Source organism: Melopsittacus undulatus, chromosome 1, assembly GCF_012275295.1.
Source record: "Melopsittacus undulatus isolate bMelUnd1 chromosome 1, bMelUnd1.mat.Z, whole genome shotgun sequence".
Taxonomy (NCBI): domain Eukaryota; kingdom Metazoa; phylum Chordata; class Aves; order Psittaciformes; family Psittaculidae; genus Melopsittacus; species Melopsittacus undulatus.
The window spans coordinates 39,214,800-39,241,820 of record NC_047527.1 but is presented as its reverse complement, the minus strand read 5'-3'; the positions used below and the strand labels follow the sequence as shown (position 1 = coordinate 39,241,820).

General features: G+C 38.8%; 1 long non-coding RNA gene across 2 annotated transcripts; it reads right to left on the bottom strand.

The window, feature by feature from the left end:
• LOC115947102 (uncharacterized) lies at window positions 1–26,691 on the bottom strand. Of its 2 annotated transcripts, XR_004549731.1 has the most exons (4): window positions 26,516–26,691; window positions 8,477–8,549; window positions 4,278–4,421; window positions 1–2,497 (listed from the first exon to the last, which is right to left on the bottom strand). It is a non-coding gene; the product is annotated as an uncharacterized lncRNA (long non-coding RNA). The 2 variants fall into 2 exon arrangements; XR_004081064.2 differs by lacking the exons at window positions 1–2,497; window positions 4,278–4,421 and adding an exon at window positions 6,909–7,193 and having other exon boundaries at window positions 8,305–8,549.
• Window positions 26,692–27,021: the final 330 nt, after the last annotated feature.

Here is a 27,021-nt window from a genome sequence, read left to right as displayed (position 1 = left end):
CAAAAAGTTCTTAGTGAGAGTGTATACCTAATGTTACTGCAGAAGTTTATTCATCCCTCTTGCATCAGTATTCATCAGTGATATCAAGTCAGTCTGAGGTTGGCAGTGACTCAAGGGCAAGCAGTCATTTTTCTAATCAATGCACCTCTGAAAAAGTCATTTACCATCCAAGTCTAGACACATAGCAGAAACCTACTTTGCTTTGCTCTACTTAGCATGCAATATACTCTATAGAAAGCTGAGAGCAACTTCAATTTCCGTGGCCTCACACAGATTTGGAAGGGTGCCATAGGGATAGCTAAGCTTATCAAATGCTGTCTCTGGAGCTCCATATAAAGTCTTCAAAACCTTTGAATGGCAGAATAGAATGGCTTGCACCTGACCAGATCATGTCATACCTCTTTAGGATTCATTTGGAGCACTGAGAATTCTTCCTTTTAACTTCCATGAGCATCTTTCACCTATTGTTCTAAATATAATTCATTGCTCATTTAAATCAGGCTGTTCTTTAATCACTACACTCTGAACATGTCCCAGGTCTTGTATCAGCCTGTGTTTATATGATCAGACTATTGTCAGTGAGCTCTGTGGAAACTGACTCAAACTTGTTTTATAAGCATGACATCTCAGTTCAAAAATCACTCTGATAATGCTTGCAAAGCTCTATGCAATTTAATGGTCACACTTCACAAGTAAGGCTTTCTCTGCAGGTATCAGAAATACTGGATGCTATATGTAAAGACTTATTTTTCCCTTTTCTTGCCACCGACACTCCTTCACCTATTCCTGGCAATGGGGTCACTTATCGCCCTCAAAACATACTTTCAGTGTATAGGATATTGCCACTTTGAAAGCACTAGCTGGGTGAGTCATCACTTCCTATTGATAACACTACAGACTTGCGTAATTCTGCTGTGTCTCCTACTCCTGATAAAATTGCTCTGCGATGCAGCCATAATGCATGGTACAGTGCAGTTAATTTTGGACCTCAGGGACCTAAACCTTATCAGTCAGTGAGTGCAAGACCTCTAAAGAGCCACTGGGCCACTGTATAATTTAAAACCTAGAAGATTTATATGACAAAAAAAGGTCTATCCTTAAAACTGTTATTGCATCATTATTTCAGATTAGTTCTAAGGATAGATATGCAAACTGACACACTTAGCCTAAATAGACTAAGCCAGTATAAAAAGTATGTGATGGAAAAGAGGTCTAATAACCCTCAGGTGTTCCAGAAGAAACTATTGATCCAAGTTGCCCAACAGATTTATAGAAAATGGACTAATAGATTGCTCTTAGGAGGGGCAGTTGCTACTCTCTCTGTCAGCACTAAGTGCAACACGCACTTTCTCCTAGCCTCTTCTTTCCTCCAGCAGAAATATTGATCTAATGACAAATGCTTACAGTATTTTCAATAAGCATTCTTTTAATCCTATATCCAAGGGATTTCCTTAATGGCTGTGTCTTGCTTCAGTTTTCTGATATGTGTTTATGCTTTTGTAAATGTGTGAGAACAAAGAAATCACTCACAGTCAGCATGAAGAAATCACCTCAGACCGCATTTTAAGGCATAATGGTGAAACTATTCTCTACCTTTCCTTTGGCCCATCACTTCTATGGCTTCAAAAGAGGTGTGGTCTGCCTTGTTATCTTGTGCAGGACAGCCATCCAGTAGTAAAATGACCTTCGGTTTCTTGCGAGGCTTTCTCTATCTAGCAATATAAAGTATTTGAGTCAGTTGCAGGCAGCAGTTTCAAGCTGTAGCCATCTTACCAGCTGACTTGCTTGTGTCCAAGCACTTTGTGAAATTACATGCTATTTTTGAAAACAGAGCTCTTTAAGATTGAAATTGAAGCCTGGACTGCAGATAAATTTGTCACAAAGTATTCTAGTCATGTCTCAGAAGTAAAAATTATCTGCTGTGAAAGGAAGTGGCTGGTAATGATCAAAACTACATAGTGGCTCATTCTAAGAGACCACCTAATCAGCCTTTTTGTCTGACCATTTGAACTGTTCTGTAATAGCCCACCTGATTTATTTCACTGTTAATAGTACCTATTCCTTCTTTTCCCTTTTTTCCTGACACCCAGTAGTTGCCACATCACACTTCAAATGCTTTTTTTCTTTCCTTAAATTCCTCCTTCAGGCTGAAGTGCCTAAAATATCAGTGCATTCATCAGACCTCCAGGCAGGTGATCCAATTAGTGACTTGTTCTTGCCTTGGTGGGAAGACATGGCATCAATGGTGCCCTTTAGAGGGTTTGGGCTGGTTTCGTGCTGAACAGCAGTAAAAGTGGGGCTGGACATTAGCACCTCTTGATTGCTGGACCACAGGTAATTTTGAGCAGATGTTGGGCAGTCTGATCCTGTGTTTTCTTGGTCAGGTCTGCCAAGTTTCCGGCTTGAATCAGGCATATTCCATGTTAAGGAACACTCTGTCCTGGTTCTCCCCTTCCACATCATGCTTCTCCTTGACTTAGTCTGGTCTTTCCTAGAGCTGAACAGTTCAGAAAAGTCTATGTTTTTCTTGGCAGGAGAGTTCTGCAGTGAAAATGTGCACAGAGCTCAGCTGCAGCATAGAGGCAACAGGAGAGAAAACCCACCACAAGCAGACAATGAAAATGAGACTTGGCACTGCTGGGTCTCAGTCAGGGAAGCCAAAAAATAAAAAAAGGAAAAAGTGGTGAGGGAATGAAGAGAGAAAAATGAATTGGAAACAGAGACAGAGAAGAAAAAGATAAAGGAGTCAGAAATGTAAATTAGGAAAAATATGGTATTAGGGGGACATACTAAAGGATGGCGATTCTGTGACCAGCTGAGAGAGAGGCAAATGGATCACCTGTTGAACTGATGAGTGTCTTGCCATGATACTGTGCTCTCTTCTTCTCCCTCCCCCTCAGTCAATTGGAAAACTCTGCAGGCTGTAGTCCTCTTCCTCCTCCTCTACACCCTAACCCAACTGGCACATGGACTGAGTGGACAACAAATATTTGGAGCCCTTCAGCCAACATTGTAGGTTGCCATTGATCTGAGCCACAGCAAGTGTTCACGGGGTAGGAGAGGGAAGCTCATTGATGAGAGCTAGGTCCTCTGTGTCATTTGCTTTTCAGGTATCTGTCAGGTGGTATTGTCCTACTGCTTTGCTAACATTGCTCTATCATCTTCAGTTGACTCTACTGCAAAAGGTTCTATCTTTTATCACCTACTTCTGAAGGAAGTTCTCTCCACTGTCTTCGTTTACACATAGAAAGTTAATTGTGTAACTACTTTCCCAAACACCTCAATCATGTGCTCCTTTTTCTTCAAAGCTTCATCCCTCTAATCTCCTTCCCATTGTTTTTCATCCCCTCTTTCTTCTCTGATTCTATATGTCCTTCCTGAAAAGTGGTGCACAAATCTGGAGAGGAACCTACAGATCATCTCAGGTTTCCAAGGCAGGCAGCAGAGCACTTACTCCTGGGGTCATGAAATGGTGCTGCTGCTAACATCTCTCACACTAAGTTTTTGGATTTTTCTTTTCCTGCTCATGCCCTTATGTTGAATCTTGGGAAATTCAAGAAATGTGTACTGAAATGTGTACTCAGCTGGGCCACTGCACTCTGCAACTTGAGGTAAGCTGGGTACTAACATAACATGTTTTCCAGCATCTCCTCTTCAGAGCTCTTATTGCACACCAAGCGTGTCTGTCTGGATATATAGTATAGTGTGACTCCAGACTATGAGACAGTATCCACGCTGCAGGATCTAACATATTTATTACCTGAAACCAATGGTTTAAGCTCTTTAGCACTTTCAGAAAATGTTTCCAATGCAGAAAATATTTCTAATGCAGTGGCTTAAATTTATCTTGATAGCTGCAATTGCTGAGTTGATTGCAGAGTGGCTGAAGAAGCTGCTACAACCAGCTGAGACATGCTTCTAGAGGCTCTTGAGAGATCTCTTCAATAAAGCTCTGCATCATTTCTCTATGTTCATGTGTCATGGAGACTTCTAATTCTTCACTGTACTACTATCTTGGCCCTCAGTTTCAACCTCCTTCTTATGTATATGCTAGATTATTAAAATAGTAGCAAGGCATTAGGGAGATTTTGGGTTGGTAGGAATTCCTTTCCATTCTGGGATATAGTCTGAGATCCTCTAGGACATACATATATATACAAATACATAGGGTTTTTTTCTTTTTTTTTCCCCCTACTAGGTTGTTCCCAGCCTGTTATTCCTCATTTTGTATTTGTACATTTGATTTCTCTTCAAGAAGCATAGCATGTTGTATCTACCTTCATCCAATTTAATCTGATAGGTTCCAGACCACCCCTCCCTGGATTCATCAAGAATGAGCTGCATTCAGATCCTGGCAATGCTCCTGAGCTTGTTTTTGCTCAGGAAGTCCAGATACGTATTCTCTGTTGGAGCAGCAAGTTCTTAAAAAAAAAAAAAATGGAAAGTAACTGTCAGAAACAGCTCTCTATGAGATGCACTTCAGTTTGAAGTGAACTGTTGGTAACTTCATCTTGATGTTTGCGCCTTGTTATGATATAGGTATCTGTAAGGCATTGAGTTTTGATAACATTTCTCTTGGGTATCACAGTGAAGCTGACTGTCCTGTAATTCCTGTCTTGTTCCTTTCCTTCTTTTAAGACTGTCCTCTGATACCTACCCTGCTCTCTGTGGTCTGTGTGACATCCCAGATCATTGCCAGCTGTTTTGTTCCTTAAGTACTCTGGCATGGATTTTGTCAGGCACTGCTGACTCAAATACATCTGTATGGTCTAAATATTCTTTAATTTGCTCTTTACCCTGCTCTGGTCTGTGTTGCCCCATTTCCCTATTTACTTTGTTTCAATGTCTGGTGAAGACTAATCTCCTTGCTGCAGCCTGAAAGAAAGCAGGCACCCAATACTTCAGCTTTCACTTTATCACCTGACTTCTCCACTCTTTGTTAAGTAATAGATTTTCTTTGAGGTCTTTCTCTGTCTTCCTTTTCAACTTGCTGCAGCTTCTGAGCCCTTTCTTTCTGCCTCATTGCTTTCCATTGAGTTCATTTGATAAAAATAAAAACAACAAAACCAACCAACCAACCAAACACCCCCCTCCCCCCCAAAACCCAGAACTTGAGTTTTCTGTTTCTGTGGGATTTCTTTTCCTATTTATCATTCTTTTCTTTAGAGCCATGCTTCCCTGAATACCTTTCTTTTCCTCTGCCTTTGCCATTTACTATGCTTTGGGTTTTTTTCCTCAGAGGAAGAACTACCCTCAGAATTTAGGGCAACAGTTTATCCTTATTGCTTTTTATTTATCATGTGTTTATTTCGCTACTTGTGATCACACAGAATAAGGATGGCCAAGCAGTGGTATTTCCAATATTTCAATATTGCAGGTATTTCAATAATTCAGATTTGTTGGAATCCCAGCTCCTTATTCTGCTGTTTTTATGTGTTTCTTTCACAAACTAATTAAATCCTGTTCTGATGACTTCTACCTACATTTCACCATCAGATTTCCAGCCAATTCCTCTTTGCTAGTCAGAACTGAATTTAAAATTTGCCTGCACTGTTAGCAACTTCCACACCTTCTTTAACACAAACTGGGGTGAATACATTGCTCGATGGGTCAGTGTTGGTTTTTAAACAGCTGATAGCTAGGTAACTAAAGCCCCCATTGCCCAGTTCTCCAGCACTGCCTCTCCTGGCTGCTGTGATTGCCTAGTGCTCCTGCCTGCACGCTTGGATCCACCTACATGCTGGAATAGACTCTCTTCCTCTTTATCTCATTCAACAAACCTACTTCTTACTTTTATCTAACTTCTAGAAGCAGCATATACATTCTTGGTAAGTTGTTTAAGATGTCCTCTGCCTACTCCAAAAATGAAGCTGATGCCTCTTTTGCTGTCTCTTGTCCCACCAAATTTCAGTGCCAATTGATACTCAGGTTTAACATTCAGACATATGTTCTCCTGTTTGCATCTCATGTCTCTGCATGTAAACATCTCAGAGACTCAGCATATTGCTGCATTATCTTCTTTTTGCAATTTAGTATCCAGTATCTTTGATTCTGTTCCATTTTTCTTTTCGTATCACCTGGAAGCTTCTGTCACTAGCTCCTTTTAATCTAGCATTCAGTTATTTATCCACTAGAAGATAAAGTGCACAAGCACACTTGTAGTCATACCCATTAAATTAAAAATGTCAGTATTGTCTGTGGTTAGTGGTGTGTAACCACATTAAAATGACATGATTCCTCTGTGAGCAGATCATAGCTGTATGTTGTAGTACAAGCTCTGCAGATGTGAGATGTCCTCCAAATATCATTTCAGAAACAGGCATTCTTTATGATGGGTTTCAATAACGTTCAGGTGGGAAAAGTGGAATATATTGATTTAAAAGCAGTTATCCCACTACAAAATGCCTACCTAAAATTGTAGTCTGGTGATCTGAAACAGATAACAAGGTGATAAGCACATTGTAGTTTATTACTTAATTATTTTTTTAGTGAGTCCTAGCACAGGCCATAGGGTATTTTGGCCAAAAAAACCCCTCTCTCACTACCTCATAAAATAAATCCTTTAGTTTTTTCCCCCTTTTTTTTTAATATAAAGCAACATTGGCAGAAGCCTTGTTTTTTTAACTCATGAGATTTTTACCAGCGGATATACCCAATTTTTGGTTATAATGTGGTGTAACAAACAGTCTGCAAATCAAAGCAAACAACCGCTGGGAGTTCTCAGGCTTGTTATTATCTTAGATCTAGCAAATACAAACTCCAGGCTGCACATTTGGTCAGCTATAAAATGACTGCAGATGTGGACCATATTTTATCAGAGCTCTGTTTATTAGGTTGTCATATTTCTACAGGGAAACCCCCAGAGAGGACGTTTCAGAGTTTTTCCCATTTGAAATGGAGGTTTGTGGTTCCCTTCTCCAGGGGAAGGGAAGTTTCTCACAACAGGAAAGCAGCACCCAGCATCTGCAACAGGGACCTCACTCAGGTTGGGGCCAGAGCTTGCAGTGCCCAGCTTCATCTCTCCTGGCTTGTCAGCCCATCATCTGCACAGGGATACCATCTGAGGCTACATGCTCTTCAGATCAGACAGCCGCAGTGTTTTCAGGGCCCTCCAATACCAGCTGCAGTCAGCATAAGACTATTTTGCCCCAAGGGCACCACCCTCCATCCTCTTGCCTCTGTTGGTCAGGAACCTGAGGCAATTTTAAACAGACTTACTTAAACTTTAAAAATAAATTCTCATTTATTTCTACTTCAAAACTAGAGTGCACATAGCTACTTCCTTTAAATAGCTCAAAATTCATTTTGTTTCTTGCATCATGCTATCCACCTTAACTAATGATATCAATCCATTTCAATCCTCACTCTTTATCTTAAATTACTTTGTATCTCTGGTAATATGAATACTCGCCTGCTAATCAATACTCTGGAGATATTCCTATTGATTTTTTTCTGTCTTTTTGAAAGAATCTGTTCTAGTAAATTATCAACTGCTGCTATCTATATGGATTTAATGGATGCATTTTTTTTCTGCAGTAAACCAGTTTCTTATTGGTTAACAAAGGGGAAAAAAAGCCCATTTGTACTTAATCCATATACCTTTCAGAGGTACATAGACTTGCAACCTGTTCCTGGGTGAATTGCCCCCATCCTGCTGCAATAGTGTGTCACAGTATACACAGTAACTGGAGAGACTTCTTTGCAACACCCTACCACTCCACTTCCACTGCAGTGTGGATAATTACTAGTTTTGACATCATACTTAGCAGGCCACAATGGACCACATGTAATAGTCTAAAATAGGTATAGTAGAGGAGAAATTGGCTCTTAATTGAAGAAATTACTTTTGGACTATGAAAGCAATTTGTCCAGAAGAACTTGCATCTTGCAAGGAGGGGAGATTAGACTTGAGTGACTTGGTTTTGGGTCACCTCTCCACATTCAAAAGCCTTCATGTACTACAGTGCTGCACAGCTATGACTGCAGAGCAAACTCAGAGTGTTAGTGACAGCCTGGTATAGGAGGGGTAGATGAGAAAAACAAAGAGGAGGAAGATAAACTATTTAAGAATAACAAAACTGTTCTTGTGTCTTGTGTCTCTTCCTGACTATTTATAAGGTGAAAACACATAATATAAAACTTTACATAAAAAGTAAGTACTGACAGAACTAACCCAAGAGTGGATTTCCTCTGTTTTTTCAGATTGGCTCTGTTTCAATGGGACTTTAATTTGGCATGCCAGATTCTTGTTTCAATGTAAGTGAGGGATGGAAGAGACATTAGGTCACCTGCTCACCTGCTTACCTTAAGCATGTACAATGGCAGAGGGATTTCCTAGACCCACACTGTATTGCTACCATCCAGAATTCAGAAAAGCTGAAGAAACTACTACAGCCCTTTATTTGGGGTGGGAAGAAAGTAAATTTCTTCTTATTTCCCTTCCTATTACTGAAATCTCTTCATTCAGCTGTTTCACCTTTTCTAGCCCTCCTTGGCAACTGTGTGGTCTTGGAGTTTTCCAGGTTTGGAGATTCCTCTTTTAGTTCAGCCTATAAGAAAAAACATTTAATAATTCAAGGGCTGGTAGAAGTTAGAGTGTATTCAGGTGCTTCATCCTGTTAAAAACAAAGCAAACATTTGATGATGCATCCAACCTACTAAACAAAGCCAAAGTGTATGTCTGAGTTTGGGGAATTCTGTTTCACTGGTTTCTTTTTGTATTATTAATCAGATTAAGCTCATAAACTGTGTAGAGGCATTGCACAGCATTAGCAAGAGGCTTGCAATAACTCTTTCCCTACTTTTTAAACTAATCTGTTTGTTTTCATAGACATAACTATTCCACTTCTTGCTGCAATACTTTCTGTTTGTCAGCAGTTTTATTTCCATACTGAAACCAGATGATATGCAAAAGACCATAATTAAGGAATGCAATGTAACATCATTTTTTAAGCTCTTTTCTTCACCACTGAAAATATTCTCAGATCTGGTGAAACATTAGGCTTGCTCAATGACACCATCAGATGGGGAAGCCTGTCTTCCCTTGAAAAACACAGGCAGCTCATTCTGGTGAGTCCACCTTTAATGAAGCACGTGGGAACTGGGCCTCTTGTGCATCAGAGGATGGCAAAGCTGAGGTCTGCAAAGTGAAAGCTTTTACCTGGCCTACGAAGCTTACCTGAAAATGTATCTGTGTAACTTTTCTTTCCCCAATAGGAAATCTCTCCCTCTAAAAGTTATGACAAAGCTCCATAAACCCTGCAGGTCCCTTTAAACTTTTCAAAACTGCCTTTTTTCCTTGAAAAATTAGATGTCTGGGAAGTTTCATTAGCCCCCAAAGACTTGCCAGCCAGAAAATTCTTGGCAGCTTTCCTACTTTTTCACTGATCCTAAAGCAAATACTTGTAAGCGTATGAAGATCCCTACAGAATAATGATCACACTACTTCTGCTGATTGCCAATTAAGTTCAGTAGTAAAATTATTTGGATCTCAGAAGGAATAAGACCATATTGATTGCAATGTGCTGATGCTGGCTAAAATAAGAGCTTCAGGTATATGTCACCATCACCCTCATAAATAAGGTCATGCTAATGCTGGATGTAATGCCAATACCAAGGCATACTATCAGATCAGTGGAGCTGAAAATATCATAATTTGCGTAATAAGTACAGAAAATATGGCAATTGCTCTTTGTATTTCTATTTAAATGACATAGAAACCACTGATAGCATTTTAGTGGCTACTTTGTCCTTTAATATTCTCATGATATAAGTTAGATTCACTCTCCCAAACGAAAATGAGAACAGAAAGCCTAAGGTGAACATAAATAGTGGTTTGTGCAACATCTATGAAATCACATCAGAAGCATGAGAAATTAAGATCTCCTGGAGTGTAAACATTTACTTAAGGACCTTGCCTGCAAACCACAGAGAACTATTTTTTAGAATTAAATTATAACCAAATTTCAACTTACATTTTTTAGTCTCATTGTTGTTGTATAAGGACTATACAGAGAAGACAGACACATTCAAATACACATGTATTTTTTATGTGTAAGATCCACTGTTGAATCAACTTTTTCATACTGAAGACATGTTATCTAACTTTTAATCCTCATATAAGAAATACAGGACAGCATCTTCATGAAACCATCCACTGAAAAGGCATCTACTCCTGATGAAATGGTAAAGACAGATAATATTCCTCTTAGTAATGATCATTTCATGTTTCACATCAAATATGTTTGGATAAGAATAGTGGCAGAGGGTTTGGGGCAGATACACTTTGGGAATGTTATCATAATACTACAAATCAAAGTGCTTATCATATGTAAGTGATGATTAAGATGAGTTTATTTAATCTGGAACCTTTCTAGCAAAAAAAAAGTAAAACAGATAATGCAAAAAAAGCAACATGAGTTTCACCCAACTTACTTCTGGGGTTTGAGGTGATATTTTTCAGAGGCACATATTCTGCAAATATTGAAAGCTGCTGAAAATTGTTTCAAATTCAAATAACAAAACTGAACAGCAAAATGTTCCCATTTAATATGAAACAACTTATTTCATTCTTTTTTTTTTTCTTTTTTAAACAAAGCTAACCAACAATGCAAATACAATTTATCTGGATTCCAGACAAGACTCCCTTTCTGCTTTCCCTCTCCTACCTTTATTCAGAGTTACCACCAAAAGTACATGGTATTCAGATGGTTCAGGGTTCTTGGACAGCAAAGAAATAACAGTTATTAAAGGGATTTCAAGGGATCAGAGAAAAGCACAATGGGAACCTAAGCACGGAAATCAAAGCCAAAGAAAATCAAACAGAAGTGCAATACAAATGTTTAATAGTGAGATTGATTTTTGCTGGAACCAGCTACAGAGAGAAGTGGTAGACTCAAAACTTTAAACCTTCCAGGCATACACTTTAGCCAAATGTCAGCTATTGGGCTCCATACAGAAGTAGCTGGAAGAAATTTCATGGTCTATGATATGCAAGAGGTCTGACTGTGTGACCTAATATTCCCCTTCTGTCCTTAAGATCTATTAAAAGTATATTTTAATGCCCCCCACCAGAGAAAACGAACCTCAAACATTAGGATAAACCCTCATATTTCTGGTAAGATGTCTGATGGATTATTTTTTGGGAAGTTTAAGAGAAGCTCTGGAGAAAGCAGTACTCATTCAAATTGTATAAACAACTCCCTTGCTGAGACTGAAACAATGACTCTGTGTATACTACTGGCAGTGCAAACCCAATGCAATCTTTCTGAAAGAATGGACTATTCCTTCAAAGTTTGCCAGCTGGAGAAGATTTATTCTCGTATGTTAAGTGTTTGCCTTGTGCTTAATTCAAAATATATCTTTGGTTCATCTTCTTACTAAGAGCCCTTTTGTTTACAGTAACTGTTAACTTACTATACTAGCAGGGACTATAGACAATGCTATATTGTTTTACATAGCTTGATTTTATCAGGCAGAAACAGACATTATTGGCAAGGCAATAACCACTGCATGGCAGTTCACTTAAAAAAATTAGAAAAAGGAGATAGATAAATGTGTGGTTAAGAAACACAAGAATAATTGGTATTTTCCACTGAAACAAAAGTATCTGCTTTGTCCTTTGTTCATTTGGCTGATTTTATAACCGGGATATTATCATTCCTATTACAGTAAGGACTGAGTGCCTCATATGACCTGGGGGATCTTGTCTTGCTTAGCACTAGACAAACAGAGGAGCTGTGTGGTACCACAGAAGGGGGAGGGAAAGAGAAGAGCAAATGTTTTGCCAGTTGTGGTGGAATCAGCTGTGTGACTTGACATGCAGTAAAGGCTGGGTCCCATGTTCTGTCGTGCTGCACCCTGTCCCATAAGCAGTGTCTTCTTCACAAAGCAGTCCAGTGCATGTTAATTTGATTTTTTTGCCATTTTTGTGGAACTACACAGCAGCAGAGCTGGCACCTTGGGCAGCTGTTGCTTCTGCAAAAGCACTCAGAAGCTTCAGTCAGGGATGCAACACCTTTACTCCCTCTGTGTATCAAGTATACTGGAGGCATATATGCTCTACAGTTACATCATCCTAGCACACAGAAATTACCGACCTAGGATGCAGCAGGGTTTTGCGTATTTCCCTTCTGCTTTCCCCTTTATACAAATTAAAACTCTATTCCACCAGATTTGCTCAGGTTTGCAGTTTTGAATTGACTAGTCCCCAGTCCAAAATTGCTTTCTGACCAAGGAGGTCTTTTTTTATTACCATGAAATGTTCTTTCCCATGCATGGTCTGGCTTTCTTGTGAGTTCAGTTATGCCAAAATGGACAACTTTATGTTGTCAGTTTTAAAATGGAGCCAAGCAAGTGCTTTCCCATAGTTCTGCTTCCCATGAAATCTGTTACTGATCTGGCCCTGTCTTTTCATTAGAATTTTTGCTTGTTTGGTAATCCATTTCCCAGGTGTGACAGTGCTGGAAGACAGTGAGAAAACATCTCACTTTGTGTGGGGATATGATTTTCTACTTGGAGGATAAGAAAAGGGAGAGGTAAAGGCAGTGGGGGAAAGCAGATTATTTCAGTAGCCTCCAGAGAAAGACACCCTTTTAGTCCATACCCAGAATCATTTCTAAAAGATTGCAAATGTCTCCTATGAAAAGGCAGGAAAAATAAATAACAAAAGACAATGCCTTTATATCGGTCAATCCCTTCTGCCAGTAACCTTTAGACCAGAGATCTTCTCAATTTTATTCCCAGTCAAAAAGCTTTGAAATCAGCCTCCATTAATTGCCTGTTCTCCCCATTACTGGCATTTTGCAGAGAAGAGAGTCGAACACTGGCACATTGAGTCTGTGAGATCCCAGTCCATGGATATACTCAAAGCTCAACTAGACACAGTCATGAGGAACCTTTTCTGTCTTCAAGTTGGCTCTGCTTTGATGAGAGTGAGATGACCATCAGGGGTCCCTTCCAGCCTGTTCTGCATTTGCCTCTGAGAAAGAGAATAGATACTTCTGTGCTCTGCCTTGAACTTGATTTGTATGTTGTTTTGCCTGTTTAGGTGATGGTTAGGCATTTTTTGTTAAAGCAGCTGGTCACATTTTTCTGAAATGAATGTCTTTCCTTGAGGCTATGCCAAATATTAATATCAGATATTCTGTACAAGGTCTTTAATTCTTTACCACAGTGAGGTGGGCTCACAGTCCAGTGGTTATTTGCTGGAACCCACAAAAACATGAGCTATTTGTCTTATAACACCACTATCTCTGACCTTACTGAACATCAAAAGCATTCACCAAAACTTAGTATTAGTTTCACTGCCTCCTCTTGAACTACAGGATATAAATCATCTTGTCCTTTTACTAGTTTTAACTCTTACTGCTCAATCTACAGTGTGATGCAATTGTAAGAATGCTTTTAAATATTCCATTTCCTATTCCTACAGGTCTTGATCCAGGTCTCAGAGATGTTACTGTTCTTCTAATACTTTCTTAACCTCAGCATTTAGAAATGAATAATGATTTCTTAAAAAATGTTATGTTGCAGATGTTTGTATCCATTTCCTTCCATGGTCATTTTAAATTCTTGATGCACACCGAGAATCGCCAACCTCTAGCAAGTAAGCACTGTCATTTCAAATCGATTTATCAATACAGATGTAGATTTTACTCCTTCCCATGGAAATGAAAGGGGTGGAGATGGAGTTTTCACCTGCCCCAAAGCCTCCTATACTTTGGGATTTCCAGACTGGGGACACTGTGTCCATTTTGTTTGCTAACTGGGGAGAATGTAAGTGATGTAAAGGGCTGAAATAAAATGTCAGCAGCACAGTATCCACTCCCCATGAGAATACACATGCAGCCAAGCTGGTGGGTTTTATGGCTGATAATGGACGAACAGACTGCAAACTTCCTTTTGTGGAGGGTGAGGAGCTAATGGCTATCTGTCTCCAAGTCTTCCTACCATCTTTTAGTTTAGACCAAAAAAAGTCCTTCCACACACTGGTATAAATACTCTTGTTACTTTTTCATAAACATAGAAAATGTTTGCAGAATGCTCCTATATGTCTTTTTGCACAGGGTCTTCTCAGTGCCTACAACTTCAAGATCTTTAGCAAGATGCTCTGCTTTATTCTTCAGCCCTAAGATGAGAGAATGAATGATAATTTGTAATAGTTAACCAAGGTTATTTGGCTGAACTATTCAATCCTTTATAGATCACTTAATGGCGATGAGGGCGCAATATTTTAGATAGAGTATCAAATTAGTGTCTCTGAGTTCTCACCTTGAACGCCATTCATTTCTCAGTGCACATTGCAAAATGATTTACAATGAGTTCTGGACAGTAAAAAATGCACATACCAGTATCAAATTTTTCTATATCTTAGGCAGTTTTTCAGTTTGGGGGTTTATGAGGCGAGACTATTTCTCTAGATATATGCATAACCATATATTAAAGCCACCTGGAACACATGTGTTTGTGATGGATGGCAGATGCACAGGTTTTCAGTTGGCCTTCTTTTCTTTATAACCTGTCTGAGACTTTTTTCATATAAAGATCAGAGGATCTCTCAGGTGTTCCTTATGCTTTTAAGAGGGTGGGAAAGTGAAGAAAGTTTTGGACATATATTATCGTGGCTCTCACTTGACAGTTTTGTTGGTTGTTATACTCACTTTGGTTCCTGTAGTACTGATACACAATCTTCAACCAAGAGTGGCTGTTTCCCGGATTCAGGGTTTCCTACACAAGTTAGGATTTGCTATGCTGAAATGCTGATAACATTCTTCACCATAAGAAGAACTAAGAGATTTCTAATGGTATCTTAAAAACTCTCTTCCTGTATTTGCATTAACTTTAGTGAACAGAATGACAACTCAGCTTATTTTGTCCTATTTTATACTGTGGGATAGCTATAGGCAATGACCTTTTAAAGGCTGAGTGGAAGGCACCTGCTGGCTGGGGCTACAGTTTCATAGGCACTGTGCATAAGAATTTGTTCCTGAAGGCTGATTTTTCTAGAGAGGCACATTAAGAACTGAGTGCAGTGCTAAATGTTCCCCTTTGCATTCATTTACACAGGACTGAGAGTGCTTCTTTTTACTCCAGATAATTTCCTGTGTAAAATCTTGCCTAAAAGTTGACTAAAACAGAAATTACTAGCTCATCTGAGAAATGGAGGCCTGTGCTGTCTGAATAAACAAACATTTAGGTGGTACACATGGGGAAAGAAGAATCCCAGAACTACCAAGCCAGCAATAGGCTCTGACCTGACTTTTTCCTGAATAAATAAGATTTTTGGGTTAGGAATAGATAATTCTGTTGAAAACAACAGCAACAGAAATTAAACAAACTGAAGAGAATAGGATGGGAGGAATAGGGTACAATTAGAAAACATCAGTATGTTACTATGCAACTACATGGTACACTCATGCTTTAGACGTTGTGTAGTCTCCTCCACTCATCTCTTCTTTCAAGAAAGAAAATAACAAGATTAGAGAAGCAACATGGAAGTGGGAAAGGATGCTCAGTATTTTCTGGATATGGTGTGATTGCTCTCTCCAGGCTTGGGATAAGATGACCAAAACCTATGAAAGTTGCTGAAAAGGTGACAATAACGGCTCACAGTCTATTTCTGTGTTAAGATCAGAGGTCATCCTACAAAGCTCTTGGGAGTCAAGCTCAAAACAGTCGAGATGAATATTTTTCATGCAATGAGCAGTTAAACTAAGAGATTCCTTGGTGTGATGTAGACTCTAAAAGTTTGCATGAGTTCAAAAAGGGATTAGACAAATTCATGTAAGGAATGTCCTCTGAGGATTATTAAATACAAAGACCCCCATCTTCAGAATTGCCTCAGCTATAGATCACCAAATGTCGAGGGAGTTTTCTAGGCATGTATAAAAGTTTTCTAGGCTCCTTGCACTCACACTGCTCCCTGTGTGCCTGGTTAGGTCTCACTCAGAACAACTGTTTTTATGCATGGAAAATTCCTCTGAAAAGCACATCAGATTTGTTTCACAAGGCTAAATGGCCCAAACCATGCCAATGGTGTTGCAACAGCAGCTAAAACTAAAAGCTTTAGCAAGAAGATAAAAAGTTCTATGATGAACTTCCTCTGGCTATGGATGAGGAAAACTCTCCTCCTTCACAGAAGCGTGTCCATGATGTTTGATAAACCCACAGAAAAGCATTTGTTCACTGTTATCCTTGCACATATAAGGATTATTTGCAGACTGAGGTTCAGCTGCGTCCTGCAACTTGGATGATTCTGAAGTGGAACATGCCAGCAAATGTGAGAGGACAAACTTCTTCTCTAAACACCCCTTCTCTCATAAATTTCCAGCTGCTGCTAAGCCCCCTCAGCTATCTCTGGCAGACTTCTGCGGTGTCCCAGCAGTGCTGGCATGGCAAAATTATTTCCAGAAGTATGGCTATTTTAATGAAAGGATGAGTATTACACCTGATGTCATAGGATGCCTGAAAGAGCAGCTGGACTTCAGCCCATGGTTGAAGTCTTTCTACTGGGCATGAAGCACCTCCCAGCTTATGCCAGTCCTCTTTGCCTTTTGCTTTGTAAGGTGTAAAGGGACACAAGCCATAATGGCAGAAGACTCTCAGCTACAGAAAGCTGATCATTCTCTTGCCATCCACTCTGCAAAATTTAAAGGATCATTGCATTTAATGGAGATTGCTATTCTGATAAAATAAGACATCTTATTAATGTATGAAATTAAATATAAATTGCTCATAATAGAACATATGAAAAATCTCCCACCAAAACTGTTTCTATCCCCCCATTCACACCTTAGCCGCAGAGTAACTCCTGTCTTCAATTTAAAGTCTAATCTGGACAGATTTTTAAGTATTTCTGTTAAGGATTTTCACCTTTTGGTTGTATTTGTTCCTTAAATATTAGTTCTTCTTTACCATTGTCTTGGTTGATAACTACCTTCTAGGCATATTTCAAGCCAGTTGCTTACTAACTGGTGAAACAAAACCCTTGGGAAGCCCAAATGTATCCTCAGCTGATAACTCAAGAAAATTCCTTTTCTTGAAAATAACTCAAGAAAATAACTCAAGAAAATCTGCCCTTTGTCTTTCTCCATCATTGTTTCTGTTTGCTCACATTTTTTATTTTCTCCCATGTGGTAGTTCTCTCCTATCTGGAAGCCTTATAAGGGTCATAGTATTTATTTTAGCAAGCATGATGGCAGTGGGAATTGAGGAGGATTGAAGGCTGTGCCTTGGGCTGGACCATGCTGGGTGTGCGAGGCAGTGGCTGGCTGCCTGCAAGCTCAAATGTTTTTCGTTCCCATTAAAATGGTAAGCTGTACTGGAGTTCGGCAGGAGGAAAATGTCACTGTATTTTCTTCCAGAGGGGCTAAAGCAATCCAGGAAACAAGCTATGAGGAGCTGGAGTAGAGTAAAGGAGGAATAGGCTTTTCTCTTGAATATTTTGAGGAAGGCTGACAGTGGGTGCAGAGGGAGTTCAGGGCTGGTGCAGCAGCCAACAAGAGGCTAAGCTGGGATGTAGGAATTGGCAGAGTTAGGCTGGATGAGCTCAAAGTTGGCTTTGCTAGAGCCTGAGCTGTGAAGGATTTCTATAAAGGGGCTTGAACAGTCATGCTAGGCAGGGACTGAAGCAGTATGGGGCTTGGGGTATAAGTTGTGTTTGACAAGAGGGGAGCACTCAGGCAGAACAAATTCTCCAGAAAGATGAAGGCTCAAGAAACAAAGAATTGTACTTTGAAAATTGCAGCGTTAAGTGTATTTTGCCTGTTTCTCCTCTCCCAAAAGGGAGTAGGGTGTGCAGTGAATTCCTGTGTTTTATCATACCTTTTGGATTAATGTGCAAATACAAATAATACATTACTGCTTATGTTAAAAGTTAAAATGTAATAAAAACGGATGGAAAGGCAAGATGTTTTTTGTTGGTCTTTCAGTCTTCAGGAGAATTTATTTGACAAGCTTGAGATATGGACCCAGAAAACTGCCTTGGTGTTTACATTGGAGTGAGGAAAGACTGAGATTTGTAGGGCTGAACATTACTCTGGGCAGTACACAAATGCATTTTGAGGACTGTCCTCTGCCTTGGGACTCTTTATTTCCAAAGTGTATTTCACTGTCTTTCTTTCTGTGTTAAGTGACTAAAAACAATTCGGGGCCCTTTATTTTTGGTTGCCTGCTTGAAAAGTTTTAGGTTGCTCTTGCATTTGTTTTTCTCAGAAGAGAGGACTGCCACGCTGAAATAAAACCTAATTTTCTTGTTCTTGTGAGAGTGTGAAACAGAGACATAAACTTCAGCAGGTTCAACAGGGGTAGGGTAACATATAGTGAAGAACTAGATAAACATGTATTCTTTAGCAGCCACTGAGTGCGGCTGAAGTACCAGAGAAATGAGTCAAGGAAAGCAGCCAGGTCTGGTGCCCTCCAGGAATTCCCCTTTGAGCTATAGTGAACCTGGGCTGAACCTATAGGAATTTCTGGACTGAACTTATAAGGGACTTTAAAATGTTAAGCTTTAATGAGTCAAAGACTTGAAAACTGAAGAGCACTGTTTATTCATGAAAACGTTAGTCAATACAAAGCCAGGGTTGAAGGCTAAAAGTGCAGGAGTTGTCCATTCACTACTATGAGTTAAATAGAGCAAAGCTACCATGTGTCCTCTTTTGTCTCCTTACTTCCCCTCATTGTGGTTTGGAAGGAGAGTGTGATCTCTGGAATTATGGGTGATCAATATGCCTTTGATTTTTTTTTCCTCCTTTGATAATGTTCCTTGAGAGTAGAGTGCCATCTGAACCAAACCCATCTCTTTTATGTCTCATAAATATTATTAGGTAGTCTTACGGAATAGTTTCAAATTGAGGCAAGTCTATTTCTCTAGTGAAAACAATAGAAGGTACAAAAGAAACACCATTTTTTCTTTCCTGGTTTGGTTTTTTTAATTATTTTTTTTATTTACACAAGTCTTTGTCAAAGCTGTTGCACATGGAAACAGTAAAAAGGTTAAGATCCACATGCAAATAAAAGAGTAGGCAAACAACATGTTAGTGTGCTTTGCAATGGGAAAAAAATCAGCTGACAAGTCTAGTTCTTTCCTTACATATCTTTTTATAAACAAATTAACTTGCCCCTTCTACACACACAAGCCCTTGAGGAGCTCTTCCACTCACGTGTCTACACCCTTTGCCTCTTCATCTGGATGGAGTCTTTGTGATTGCTTTTGCCAGTTTGCTTATTTTCTTGCCCCTTTGTTTACCTTCTCCTCTTCTTGGCCACTTTTTATAAATACCCATACAGAAATGTGCAATCACAGCCAAACTGCTGATGCCAGCCAGTGTTCAAACATGTGAGTGTCAAGGAGAGAAAATGGGATCTGGTCCTAATCCAAGAAACCAGAAGCACATCTCTAATACACTGATGGTGTGTGGTGATGCATGGTTACACATGAAGTTGTAAGGGGAACAGAAAGGGGCTTTACAGTAAGATCAAATGGTGAAAGATGATTATGCCAGCATAATCTTGTACACTCCCTGGCATAAACATTCTTGTTAACCTTAAATACACCTCCTTCCTTTGATATATTAGCTCACATTTTGCCAGTATTATGTATTTATTTTTCTAATTCAAGAAGATAGCACATCATAGATTAAAGTCATCCATCAATTACTTTTGTCAAACCTATATCGATACTTATTCCTACAATTATTGGCCTTTCAAAGCTTCATTTTGGTACTAGCCAAAGCCAGTATTGACAAATGCGCTTCTGAAACTGATAAAAATACTGATCCAATCAACAGATGTCACTTTCTGCTACAACCTTTAAAATACACTGAGTTACAGTAATGCCAATGATGTGAAATCAGTTATGACAAGAGGTAAGTAATGTTTGTAACCCTGCTGGAAAGAGATTGCAGTGATATGTAAAGCTGTGTAAGGATACGCATATGGACTGGGGACAGACTGAGAGGATGGGATGCCCCTGAAGAATAATTTCTGTAGAAAATCCAGGGTGTGTTAATCCTATCAGAACACACACTACTGTAAGTGCAAGTATTTTGGAATCTAGTATGGCATTATATTGAGTCATTTGAACACAGCAAGATGCCTCACAGCTGTCCCAGGTGAGAATGCATTATGAAGCCATAGCCACATAAATGTTAACAATACCTCCTAAAAAGTCTGCCAGCTATGCTTTGCTGCTAGAAAACTTTACTTATGCTTTTTAAATATATAAAAAGAGAATAGGAACGTAAACCCATTTGACTTAACATTATGCAAGAAAAATGTGAGAATGTATCAGCAATAACACTGCTTATTAAAAAAAACTTCAGCATTTAAGCAGATGTTGCTACTGTAGTTATGAAACTATGTAAAATTCAATAAATTTTAATGTTATGAAGTCTCCAAGCAAGACAAGCATGACACAGCCTTTTCATAGAAATGAGGATACCTATCAAATGAGCCTTGAGGTACAAAATAGATATAGAGATACAGACTTATCTTATGTAACTCAGGCATATATTATCCCAAATGGGATTTCTTCTAGTTGAATCTGTGCTCAAGAGACTGTTTCTCCATGACTGCTGTATTTCTAAATTCCATTAGACAATTGCCCTATACAAGTAATGTCTCGGTTTTCCATTTGCACAGGATAATTGCTTTGGCTATCACCAATCGCACTGACACCAGCATTTGCTATTTGTTAGTTTGTCAGTCAGTCTGTGTCTAAAAGATGGACTTGATTACAGCTCCAGCTGGGAGCTTTATTGAAGCAAATTCTTCCAGAGACAGTTGTGGTGAAACAAGATATTAGGAACTGCTCTGTGAAGGCTGAGAAATATTTTTTGTCTCCTCTCCTCTTTGCTCTCCCCTTTCCCTCCTGCTTCTCCTTCCCCTTCTCCTTCCTCTTCTTTCTCCTTTCCTTTCTCCTTCCCCTTCTTTCTCCTCCTCCTCCTTCCCTTCATTTTTATAATGTTTGGGCATAGTATTAACAGTTGTCATAGAGTAAGGAAAAATGTTTTGTCTCTGAAACTTGAGGGACCTAATACTTGTTTCAAAAGGTTATGTACATCAAACATAAAAAGACTAACACATGTCATGCTGGTGTGTCGCAGGTCCATACATTAACAGGACAATCACCAAGCACGATTTGATCCTTTGCAACATTCTAGACACAAAGAGAAAACCCTATAAAGCTGCAGCAGTTTGTGCTGTTGGCAGGAAGTGTTGTCACCAGGTGTTCACAGAAAATCATGAGACAGCGTGCCAAGCTGCAAATGGAAGTGCATTAAACTCAGTTGTGCAGAGTTTCAATGCCCTATATTTTTTTAACTATTATTGGAGGCAATTTTTTTTCAGTTTTATGTTAACACACAACTGAAACTCAGTGATGCTCAGCCAAAACCCACAAGTCTTGCCTAGTTTTGAATCAAAATTCTACAAAACCACAGTGTTTATCATGGTTTCTACATGAAGTCATAATTAACCCCAGGTTTGCTCAAAACTTTGCCCAAGTTAACTAAAAATTCTGTAAACTGTGGGGAACCTGGCTGAAGCATTGGATAAGTATGAAAACAAGAGCTGATATTTGAGTTTGTTCTGATTCTAGGTTTTGCTGAAAGAGTTTCAAGTTACTGTAGCTGCAATCTGATTACTTTATCCCAGAGGGCAGGTGTTAATAGAGATGAATTTAACTTCTGAACTACAGAAATTCTTTAAGGGTTCAGTGTTATGCCGAACTCCAGATTTACGACAAATATATATACCCTAAAGAATTTCTATTTTAAAAATGCTCTTTTTACTCAGCTTGCTGAGTAAATTACAACATCAAAAAGTTTGGAGGGTATGGTGGGATTTTGTTTTTTTGGACTGGAATGGGGATGGTTTTGCAAGCAATGCATTTTCTGAAGTTTCAAGTAGATATAGTTATTTCTGTTCTCTGACTTGCTATCCAAAGCAATCTTCCAGGGTATTAGTAGAAAATGTTCACTCATATATATTTGGAACCATTCAAAAGATAAAAAAGAGAATCAGGGAGACAATGAGACAGAAACACAGAGAGATGGGTAGATAAGAGAGAGAGTGGGCTAAAATAATTTAAGTAAGTCCTGTGAGGGGCCCTTTGTCTCAGTATTATGAACCAATTGAAATATGTTGCTTTGACAAGGGATCATTCTAGAGAGAAATTTTGACCTCACTGGGATCTCTGGAAGTTTATCTATACTGCACATAAGCTCCATTGGAAGGTGGGTTTCATCATGTATCTCAATGCACGGGATACTTATTATTTGATGACTTTTCTACACCACATATTGGTCTAACTACAGTTCCTGGACTTTGCTGTGAAGTCCCATGCTGATGAATGCTTAGCACTGAAGAAAACCATATGAAAGGTCAGGACATTTAAAACATATATTATCACATCCTAAACTCTCACATATGAATGTGTAGTTTAGTGAATATAGTGGCCTGAGTTAAAACTACATAGTCATTTTAAGTAATTAAATTCCTTTTTTCCAGAAAATTCTGTGTGGGGAAAATAAAACCCCAAAAAAACCCAAATAATGCAAAACCAAAACAAAACACCAAACCCCACCACTTCCCCAATAATAATGGATTCTTCCTGTTACAAAAAAATATTAAAATGATGCAAAGTCTAAGAACAGCGTCAAGCCTAAATCAACAGCATTGTTTAGCATTATGTTTCCCTAGATATTTATTGTCACTTTAGTACAAAAAATACTAAAGTATTTCATTTTAGTTTGAACTTGAAGCTGATAATTTTAGCACCAAGCGTACTATGTAGTCACAACCCTAACACTTTAAAGCAATTTTAATATTAAGGACAGATGGAGTATATATATACATGGCATTATTAATAACCATATAAATCTATGCTTTAATTAAAAGTCAACTGCTATGTAAAGATTTTGTGCTAGCTTAACCTTTAGTAAAACAGACTCTCTAAATAAGAGCTAAGCAACTGCCAAGTGTTTCGCTATTTGCATCATTAATTCTGACCCCTTATTTGCAAGATTCTCTCTCCCAAAAGTAATTCGTCTCAGTTATCATATCACACCAGAAATTCACACCAAATGCCAGGTTTCCAATGATTTCTCCCCACACGGCAACTTTCTCCACTGCATTATTTACGGTTACAGTGCAGCAGTCTCAGGGAGTGCATCTTTTGCATATTCAGCTTTACCAATAAGCAGATCACTAATAAATTTCTGGAAGCAGAACAACGATTTCTTGTTAGTGATGTGAATACATTTAAGCTTACAGTAGAAAAACTATTTTGCAAATAGGAATTCTGGAATTCTCAGGAATTGATTCTAATAGCTTGCACTTTTCATGTTTCCATTTGAGTTAGTGGAGAGAAGGGCACTGCACCTATAAATTCAGAGACTTCAAATCATTTGTGCATTCATGGATTTCTTTCTGTAGATACTAATTTCTTGATATGTTCCCATTCTTTTTAATGTGTGTTAGGTATCAAACTTTGGATCCATAACTAAGGACAGGCCATGTCTCTCAACACTTTGTTCAACTGAGTCTCCATCGATGGGGATGGCACATCCTTTCTGGGAACCTGTTTCAATGCAGATTTCTCCTCACAATGAAACAGGTTTTCTCTGCATCCACTGCAAACTGCTCTTGTTTCAATTCATGCCCACCAAACTCAGGAAAAGCATTCAACTGCACAAAACTTGAAAGAACTGTGATCTTCAACCTTGTTAACCTTTTAAAAGCCATTAAACCCAGAAGGATTCTTTTCCATGTATACCATGTTTCCTCTCCCATATTGGCCAAAATACCTCCCAAGACCATCCATCAAACTGGAGTTAAAGATAAAAAGTCATGGGAGTAGCCTGTATCACATAGACAGGAGATATCAATTATCTTAGTTTCTTAGTTTCATGATCATGCAAATGTTTAAAATGTATTCTGCAATTTGTGTCTTTTCTGAGTAGTAGTGGCATATTCTTCATATATATCATATACTTCCTCAATATAGTTTTATCCTAAATGTCTCATTAGTTTATACATTTATGTGGTTGCACTTTTTCTTTTGATCTGCCCATTGACTTAAAAGTAAATTTGCCAAGTAACCAGTGCTAGGGAAATTATGCTACAGGATGACCTGACTGTCAAAAATTGATCCCCTGTAAATAGCTTTGAACAATACTGCAAATTAGGTATGCTCTAATGAATTCCCTTGGTTCAAAACATAGAAGCACAAGTATGGGCAGCCATATGCATCTATATGGTCACATATACAAGGGACAAAACTGAAGTGACAATAAGAGATATTTGGCAGCCGAAGACAGATCATCTGGTGCTTGGAAACAGTAAACAAGATTCCTTAACAAACACACCAAAGTGGTACCAACCAGAGGAATGAGGGAGGCAGACTGCTAAAGCTGTACTGCCAAAGCCATACATATAAAAGCAGTCATGTGCAGCTGGAGCACTCCCTGAGTATTGCATCCTGGCTCTCAAATGGAAATGGCTGCCAAGTGCTGAATGATGCTGTCACCTTGCTTACAGCCTCCATTTATTTTGTGTTCCTAAGGCTGCAGGATTATAGATCCCCAGCCATACAATTTAATGCTTTGTGCCCATGCACTTTATTTCCTATTAAGATGCTCCCAAGTACCTAGTTTCCAGGTTTTCAGCTGCTTTAAACTAATATTCTCCCTCCCTGTTCCAGTCACTAGGCAGTCTTAAAGTCGCTGTGCTTGGTCTCAGGGAGATCCAGATGGTAATTCATAGGAAAAGAGAGATGGACTAATAACATCTTTACCACTTCCCTCCCTATTTGTGTTTGGCTCCCCCTTCATGATAAGAACAGTCTATGAGAAATGAGAATGTTTTCCTCCATACAGAAATACAACAGCATCCCCTCACTACAGATAGATATGATTTAAAGCCAATGCAAGGTTTAGTTAACCCTTCAGACGGAAATGTACAACTCAGCAGGGAGTGGTAATAGAAAAAATGATGTAGAGTGAAGGGAAAGAAAACTCTTCTTCTGAACTGTGAGGTTCATTCCATAAAAGGAATTACTGAAATTCTGCAGAACATTTCACACGTACCTTAGTTTTTTGGAGTTTAACTCCGTGGGAATGAATTTTGGGCAAAATTGTGCAATACTGCACAAAATGGATACCAGACCATGTGAAATTGCACAGAACAATTTCTCTAGTTTTCAAGGTGCAGTTTCCAAGGAGGATTACCAAGGACTAGCTATTTTACATAGTTTTACACATTTGAAATGCATGTTTGAATACACAGTGAAAAGTATGAATGGGATTCAGTTATCTGAAATGATGTTTACTGCCAGCTGATACGTTCCTAGGTGTGCAGTCTCATCTCTAGCTGCTGGTCTCCCAGAGGTCCTGAGTGTCACCTGCCACTCTGACATGGATATCTTTGTCTGTCTATCTCTCTCTCTGAGAGAGATTTCACCTGAGGAAAACTTCCAGTTAAATAAATGGGAATTTTGTTTGATGTCAGGATCAGACCTTCAGTGTGTGGAGAACATGCATCCACTTCTGCCAATTCAACCTTCAGCATTTGGTTGTTTAGAAATGGCTTCTGTGAACTGCTGTATATTTGCAAATCCCAGGATTTGATGTGAGTTTTCAGCACCTTTCCATGTCAGAAATTAACTCCATTCATTTTTACTCTACCAAGAAAATATTTTTTCTGTAATTAATCACTAAATGATGATTAAATTACGCACACAAGCAAAGGGAACCCCTGGTTAAACATTAACAGTGGATAAGTGCCAAATGTCAGAGATGGTTTAATATCCATAGGTGATTATTACTTTTAAAATTCAAATATTTAAAAAATACACAGTAGGACATACAAAGCCTGATCTGCAGATGGTGAAACTCAGACTAGTTTCATTGTCAACTCTAGCCCCTAATTCTAATTTAATAGGGCAGACACATAATTAAATTGTGATTAATACAATTTATTTAGGATTAAGAGGCATGTGTGTACTGAGTATGAAATATACATGTTTCTAATGACCAGCTGCTACTTAACTGTATCGTCTTTCTTAGCATGAACTCAAATGAACAGCTGAAAGTATTTCATACTGAAATTATCAAAGAGAAACATCAGAATGAACACTAGTTCTTTAACTCAATTAAAAAGCACCCTAGGTGCTATCAAATGTATTCTACAAACCAGAATTATTTATAAATATGTTATGAAGGAAGGTAGTGTAAAAGATGGACTGTGGAGCACATTTTGAATAACTAATATGACAAAATATTGAATTATATTGTAGTCTTTTTCTCTGTAGACCAATTATCAGAGTGTGTGCATGCACGTGTGTGAGTGTGTGTGTGTGTGTGTGTCCAATGAGCTGGAACTCCACTCTGCCAGTAACTTGATCTGAATATTAAATGACTGAAGTAGATTCACCCTGTAGATCTAATCTCATCTACGGATGCATGTACAGCCTTTCACACTTATTTTTAATTAGAGAAATACAAACACTTCTTACCAGTAGAGAAGATGATCAACACTGTGTGTCAGAGGTGTCATCACAGCTCTGCCTTCTTCTCAACCAGTGTTGAGTCATCACCAGTTCAGAGAAATATGTGCTGTGCCTGTTTTCTTGAAGCAACACTTCTTTGTTTGTAGCTTGGGGGTTTATACAGGAGAGGGAGGAAGTTTATATCCCCTAAAACTCTACCTCTGTGGGAAAGAAAGTGTTTGAAACCTGAGTTAATTGCCTGGTTTCTTTCCAATGAATTTAAATGAAATTTTAAAAAAGCTATGTTATACGCTCTGAAATTTCTCATAGGAATCATGACTCTTGTTATCTAAAAATGTAATACAGATCCAGATCCATCTTTCCTGTTCTGCTGCTTATACTTGCTGGAATCTGCAGGGCATACTCCCAGATCATAGTGGTACAAACACTTTAAAAAATGCCATTTGTCATCCAAGTTAGTGGAACAGAGCCCAATAAATGAATGTCAGGAGACCACCAACCGAGTGTGACCA